Genomic DNA, 7,610 nt, shown 5'->3' with positions numbered 1-7,610 from the left:
CTTGAATCTTCCATGAGAAATTTGGGTGATTTCTCCATGAAGAATTATAGGTGTTTCCATAGGGTTCTCCCATGTAATTCACCTCTTCCATTGAAGGGTTCTCAGGATCATAAGCTTCTTCTTCAGATGAAGCATCCTTAGTACTGCTTGGTACATTTTGCATTCCAGACAGACTTTGAGAAATCAAATTAACTTGTTGAGTCAATATCTTGTTCTGAGCCAGTATGGCATTCAGAGCATCAATCTCAAGAACTCCTTTCTTCTGACGTATCCCATTGTTCACAGGATTCCTTTCAGAAGTGTACATGAATTGGTTATTTGCAACCATTTCAATGAGCTCTTGAGCTTCTGTAGGCGTCTTCTTCAGATGAAGAGATCCTTCAGCAGAGCTATCCAAAGACATCTTGGATAGTTCAGAGAGACCATCATAGAAAATACCTATGATGCTCCATTCAGAAAGCATGTCTGAGGGACATTTTCTGATTAATTGTTTGTATCTTTCCCAAGCTTCATAGAGGGATTCTCCATCCTTCTGTCTGAAGGTTTGGACTTCCACTCTAAGCTTACTCAATTTTTGAGGTGGAAAGAACTTTGCCAAGAAGGCATTGACTAGCTTTTCCCAAGAGTCCAGGCTTTCTTTAGGTTGAGAGTCCAACCATATTCTAGCTCTGTCTCTTACAGCAAAAGGGAATAGCATCAGTCTGTAGACCTCAGGGTCAACCCCATTAGTCTTGACTGTGTCACAGATTTGCAAGAATTCAGCTAAGAACTGATGAGGATCTTCCAATGGAAGTCCATGGAACTCGCAATTCTGTTGCATTAGAGAAACTAATTGAGGCTTAAGCTCAAAGTTGTTTGCTCTAATGGCAGGGATAGAGATGCTTCTCCCATAGAAGTCGGGAGTAGGTGCAGTAAAGTCACCCAGCACCTTCCTTGCATTGTTGGCATTGTTGTTGTTTTCGGCTGCCATGTGTTCTTCTTCCTTGAAGAATTTGGTCAGGTCCTCTAAAGAGAGTTGTGCTTTGGCTTCTCTTAGCTTTCTCTTCAAGGTCCTTTCAGGTTCAGGGTCAGCTTCAACAAGAATGCCTTTGTCTTTGTTCCTGCTCATATGAAAGAGAAGAGAACAAGAAAATATGGAATCCTCTATGTCACAGTATAGAGATTCCTTGAGGTGTCAGAGGAACAGAAGAGTAGAAGACAGAAGTAGAAAATTTGAACTTATTAAAGAAGATGGAGTTCGAATTTTGCATTAAGGAATAGTGTAGTCCATAAATAGAAGGATGTGAGAGGAGGGAAGAAATTTTCGAAAATTAAGTAAGAAATTTTGAAAACATTTGAAAAACATTACTTGATTTTCGAAAATAAAAGTGGGGAAGAAGTAAAGTGATTTTTGAAAAAGATTTTGAAATTAGAAATTAAAAAGATTTGATTGAAAACTATTTTGAAAAAGATGTGGTTAAGAAGATATGATTGATTTTTTTTAAAAAAATGTGATTGAGAAGATATGATTTGAAAAACATTTTAAAAGATTTGATTTTGAAAATTAATAACTTGGCTATCAAGAAAAAGATATGATCCAAACATTAAACCTTTCTCAACAGAAAAGGCAACATACTTGATTTGTTGAATCAAATCATTAATTGATAGCAAGTATCTTTGAAAAAGGAAAGAAATTGATTTTGAAAACATTTGATTGAAAAGATATGATTTGAAAAATATTTGATTTTGAAAAACTTTTGAAATCTTGAAAAAAATGATTTGAAAACAAAATCTTCCCCCTTGTGCCATCCTGGCGTTAAACGCCCAGAATGGTGCACATTCTGGCGTTTAACGCCCAAACTACTACCCTTTTGGGCGTTAAACGCCCAGCCAGGCACCCTGGCTGGCGTTTAAACGCCAGTCTGTCTTCTTCACTGGGCATTTTTGAATGCCCAGCTTTTTCTGTGTGATTCCTCTGCAGTATGTTCTGAATCTTCAATTCTCTGTATTATTGACTTGAAAAGACACAAATTAAAAATATTTTTGGATTTTTAATAATAAGGAATAATTAAAATGCAACTAAAATCAAATAACAATGCATGCAAGACACCAAACTTAGCAGTTTGTATACTACTGACACTAATGAGAATGCATATGGGACACACAAAACACTCAAGTCAAGAGAATTTAAAGATTAGAGTAAGAAATAATAAAGAATTACTTGAAGATCCTTAAGACACATGAATGAATGCATGCAATTGACACTAAACTTAAGATGAGACTCTAGACTCAAACAAAAAATATTTTTGGATTTTATGATTTTGTAGTTTTTTTGGGTTTTTCGAAAATTAAGTGAAAAGGAAAATAAAGGTATCAAAATTCTTAATGAGAATTCCAGGAATCATGCAATTTTAGTCTAAAGCTTTAGTCTAAAGGAATTAGACATGGCCGGCCAAGCTTTAGCAGGACATTGCATTCAAGAGCTAAATTGATGAGAATCAATCAGCTTTGGTGATGATAAAAACATCACCTTGAAACACTAGAATTCATTCTTAAGAACTCTGAAGAAAAATACCTAATCTAAGCAACAAGATGAACCGTCAGTTGTCCATACACAAACAATCCCCGGCAACGGTGCCAAAAACTTGGTGCTGTTGCCGGATCTTGGCACTGATGTTACCAAAAGCTTGCTCAAAACTTGAACAATCCCCGGCAACGGCACCAAAAACTTGGTGCGCGAAATTGTGATCACTACAACTTCACACAACTAACCAGCAAGTGCACTGGGTCGTCCAAGTAATACCTTACGTGAGTAAGGGTCGATCCCACGGAGATTGTTGGTATGAAGCAAGCTATGGTCATCTTGTAAATCTTAGTCAGGCAGACTCAAATGGATTTGGTGATGAACGAAAATAACATAAAAGATAAAGATAGAGATACTTATGTAATTTATTGGTAGGAACTTCAGATAAGCGCATGAAGATGCTTTCCCTTCCGTCTCTCTGCTTTCCTACTGTCTTCATCCAATCCTTCTTACTCCTTTCCATGGCAAGCTCGTGTAGGGTTTCACCGTTGTCAATGGCTACCTCCCATCCTCTCAGTGAAAGCGATTGCATATGCTCTGTCACAGCATAGCGGAATTCAGCTGTCGGTTCTCGGTCAGGCCGGAATAATATCCATCGATACTTTTGCGTCTGTCACTAACGCCCCGCCTGCTAGGAGTTTGAAGCACGTCACAGTCATTCAGTCATTGAATCCTACTCAGAATACCACAGACAAGGTTAGACCTTCCGGATTCTCTTGAATACTGCCATCAGTTCTTGCCTATACCACGAAGACTTGATCTCACGGAATGGTGGCTCGTTTGTCAGGCGAGCACTCGGTTGTCAGGCGATCAACCATGCATCGTGCAATCAGGAATCCAAGAGATATTCACTAGAGCCTTGATTGCTTGTAGAACAAAAGTGGTTGTCAGTCACCTTGTTCATAGGTGAGAATGATGATGAGTGTCACGGATCATCACATTCATCAAGTTGAAGAACAAGTGATATCTTGGACAAAGAACAAGCGGAATTGAATAGAAGAACAATAGTAATTGCATTAATACTCGAGGTACAGCAGAGCTCCACACCTTAATCTATGGTGTGTAGAAACTCCACCGTTGAAAATACATAAGAACAAAAGTGATCATTGGTTTCGGCCCCAGAGAGGGAACCAGAAGAACCAAGATGAAAATACAATAGTAAAAGGTTCTATATATAGAGAACTAGTAGCCTAGGGTGTACAGAGATGAGTAAATGACGTAAAAATCCACTTCCGGGCCCACTTGGTGTGTGCTTGGGCTGAGCAATGAAGCATTTTCGTGTAGAGACTCTTCTTGGAGTTAAACGCCAGCTTTTATGCCAGTTTGGGCGTTTAACTCCCATTTGGGTGCCAGTTCCAGCGTTTAACGCTGGGATTTCTTGAGGTGACTTTGAACGCCGGTTTGGGCCATCAAATCTTGGGCAAAGTATGGACTATCATATATTGCTGGAAAGCCCAGGATGTCTACTTTCCAACGCCGTTGAGAGCGCGCCAATTGGGCTTCTGTAGCTCCAGAAAATCCACTTCGAGTTCAGGGAGGTCAGAATCCAACAGCATCTGCAGTCCTTTTCAGTCTCTGGATCAGATTTTTGCTCAGGTCCCTCAATTTCAGCCAGAAAATACCTGAAATCACAGAAAAACACACAAACTCATAGTAAAGTCCAGAAAAGTGAATTTTAGCTAAAAACTAATAAAAATATACTAAAAACTAACTAGATCATATCAAAAACATACTAAAAACAATGCCAAAAAGTGTACAAATTATCCGCTCATCATGAACCTTTTCAGATTGTGACTCAGCTTTGCTAAAGTCCCCAATTAAAGGTGTCCAGAGTTCTTAAGCACACTCTTTTTGCTTTGGATCACGACTTTAACCACTCAGTCTCAAGCTTTTTCACTTGGACCTGCATGCCACAAGCACATGGTTAGGGACAGCTTGATTTAGCCGCTTTGGCCTGGATTTTATTTCCTTGGGCCCTCCTATCCATTGATGCTTAAAGCCTTGGATCCTTTTTACCCTTGCCTTTTGGTTTTAAGGGCTATTGCCTTTTTCTGCTTGCTTTTTCATTTTTTTTCTAATTTTTTTCGCCATTTTTTTCGCAAGCTTTTGCTTTTTCGCTGCTTTTTCTTGCTTCAAGAATCAATTTTCATGATTTTTCAAATTGTCAATAACATTCTCTTTGTTCATCATTCTTTCAAGTGCCAACAATTTTAACATTCATAAACAACAAGATCAAAATTATGCACTGTTCAAGCATTCATTCAGAAAATAAAAAGTATTGTCACCACATCAATATAATTAAATTAAATTCAAGGATAATTTTCGAAATTCATGTACTTCTTGTTCTTTTGAATTAGAAACATTTTTCATTTAAAAAAGGTGAAGGATTTATGGAATTATTCATAGCCTTAAGACATAGTTACTACATACTAATGATCATGAAGTAGAGACACAAAACATAAACACACATATAGCATAAAAATTGAAAAACAGAGAATTAAGAACAAGGATTTTGGTGCTCCTCTATGTCTCTTCCTTGCCTTTGTGGCTTGATCCCTAGTGATTTTGGTGCTCCTATCCTTAGTTGCTCCCAATAATTGTGTGGAGGGATAATGTATCCCCCGAGGTGTCTCAGGGATCTCTTGATTTGCAGTCAAATGCTCTACTACTGAGTTATGGACCATTGAGATGAATCTCTCCATCTCCCATGACTCAGAGGTGGAAGCTTTTGTCTTTCCTTTTCTCTTCTTCTTCTTTTTTTTTTTTGAGGTTTCTCTGCCCTTAGGTGCCATCAATGGTTATGGAAAAACAAAACATCTATGCTTTTACCATACCAAACTTAGAATGTTGCTCACCCTCGAGCAAAAAGAGGAAAGGATAGAAGAAGAAGAAGATATGGGTGGGATTGGGTGGGGAAAGAGATGAGGGATGTGAGTGGTGAATAGGTGATGGGGGAGAGTGATTGAGGTGTGAGAGAGATTGGGAAGGTAGGTTGAGGTAGGTAGGGATCTTGTGGGGTCCAAAGATCCTAGGTGTCAAGGATTTACATCCTTGCACCAATGAGGCGTGCACAAATGCTCTTTGCATGAAATCTTGGCGTTTAACGCCAGATTAATGCTTGTTTCTGGCATTAAACGCCAGCTCTATGCTTGTATTGGGCGTTAAACACCAGTCTGCAGCATGTTTCTGGCGTTGAATGCCAGCGTTCCTTAGTGTGCAATCCTGGCGTTTAAACGCCAGATTGCTGCATGTTTCTGGCATTCAACGCCAGATCCATGCTCTGTTCTGGCGTTGAACGCCAGCCAGATGCTCCTTACTGGCGTTCAAACGCTAGCAAGGTCTTCCTCCAGGGTGTGCTGTTTCTTCTGCTATTTTTGATTCTATTTTTTAATTTTAGTATTTTTTTCGTGACTCCACATGATCATTGATGAGCGGATAATTTATACGCTTTTTGGCATTGTTTTTAGGTAGTTTTTAGTAAGTTCAAGCTACTTTTAGGGATGTTTTCATTAGTTTTTCTGTTAAATTCACATTTCTGGACTTTACTATGAGTTTGTGTGTTTTTCTGTGATTTCAGGTAATTTCTGGCTGAAATTGAGGGACTTGAGCAAAACTCTGAAAAAGGCTGACAAAAGGACTGCTGATGCTGTTGGAATCTGACCTCCCTGCACTCGAAATGGATTTTCTGGAGCTACAGAACTCCAATTGGCGCGCTATCAACGGCGTTGGAAAGTAGACATCCAGAGCTTTCTAGCAATATATAATAGTCCATACTTTATTCGGAAATTGACGACGTAACTTGGCGTTGAACGCCAAGTACATGCTGTCTGGAGTTAAACGCCAGAAAAACGTCATGATCCGGAGTTGAACGCCCAAAACACGTCATAACTCGGAGTTCAACTCCAAGAGAAGCCTCAGCTCGTGGATTGATCAAGCTCAGCCCAAGCATACACCAAGTGGGCCCCGGAAGTGGATTATGCATCAATTACTTACTCATGTAAACCTAGGAGCTAGTTATTATAAATAGGATGATTTACTAATGTATTAGACATCTTGGTCTCAGTTTTATTTTATTCTTCATCCTAAGAGGCTATTGATCACGTTTAGGGGGCTGGCCATTCGGCCATGCTGAACTTTTAGTATGTATTTTCAACGGTGGAGTTTCTGCACACCATAGATTAAGGGTGTGGAGCTCTGCTGTACCTCAAGTATTAATGCAATTCTATTTATTCATTCAAATCTCTCTTATTCTTATTCCAAGATATTCATTCGCACCAAAGAACATGATGATAGTGATGATTATATGACCCTCATTATCATTCTCACTTATGAACGGCGGTGATTGACAACCACTTCGTTCTACATGCAACAGAGCTTGAATGTGTATCTCTTAGATCCCCAACAGAATCTTCGTGGTATAAGCTAGATAGATGGCGGATTTATGAGGATCCAGAAAGTCTCACCTTGTCTGTGGTATTCCGAGTAGGATCTGGGAATCGGAAAGTCTAACCTTGTCTGTGGTATTCCGAGTAGGATTCGGTAATGAATGACTGTGACGTGCTTCAGACTCGCAAGTGCTGGGCGTTAGTGACAGACGCAAAAAGAATCAAGGGATTATTCCAGTAGGCGCGGGAACCAACCAGTGATTAGCCGTGCGTGACAGAGCGCGTGAGCGTAGTTTTCACTGCGAGGATGGGATGTAGCCTTCGGCCAGGTGATGCCTCCAGACGATTAGCCATGCGAGTGACAGCCGCAGAGGACCATTTTCCCGAGAGGATTGAAAGTAGCCATCGTCGAATGGTGAACCCCTATACACAGCTGCCATGGAAAGGAGTAAGAAAGATTGAGTTGAAGCAATAGGAAAGTAGGCGTTCTTGAGCCATACAGTATCTCCATGCGATTATCTGAAATTCCACCAATGAATCTGAATAAGTATTCTATCCCTTTTATTATTTCTATTTTCTTATTTCTATTTCGAAACCAAACCAATTTAATCTGCCTAACTGAGATTTACAAGGTGACCATAGCTTGCTTCATACCAACAATC

At 39.6% G+C, this 7,610-nt stretch overlaps 1 non-coding gene across 1 annotated transcript; it reads left to right on the top strand.

Annotated features, from left to right (window-relative positions):
* Positions 1-457: 457 nt before the first annotated feature.
* LOC130971335 (small nucleolar RNA R71) lies at positions 458-565 on the top strand. The gene has a single exon (XR_009082559.1). It is a non-coding gene; the product is annotated as a small nucleolar RNA R71 (small nucleolar RNA).
* The last annotated feature ends 7,045 nt before the right edge of the window (positions 566-7,610 follow it).

This window comes from Arachis stenosperma, chromosome 3 (assembly GCF_014773155.1).
Source record: "Arachis stenosperma cultivar V10309 chromosome 3, arast.V10309.gnm1.PFL2, whole genome shotgun sequence".
Taxonomy (NCBI): Eukaryota; Viridiplantae; Streptophyta; class Magnoliopsida; order Fabales; family Fabaceae; genus Arachis; species Arachis stenosperma.
Note: the sequence above shows the minus strand (reverse complement) of the source record. Positions and strands in the feature narration are given on the sequence as shown.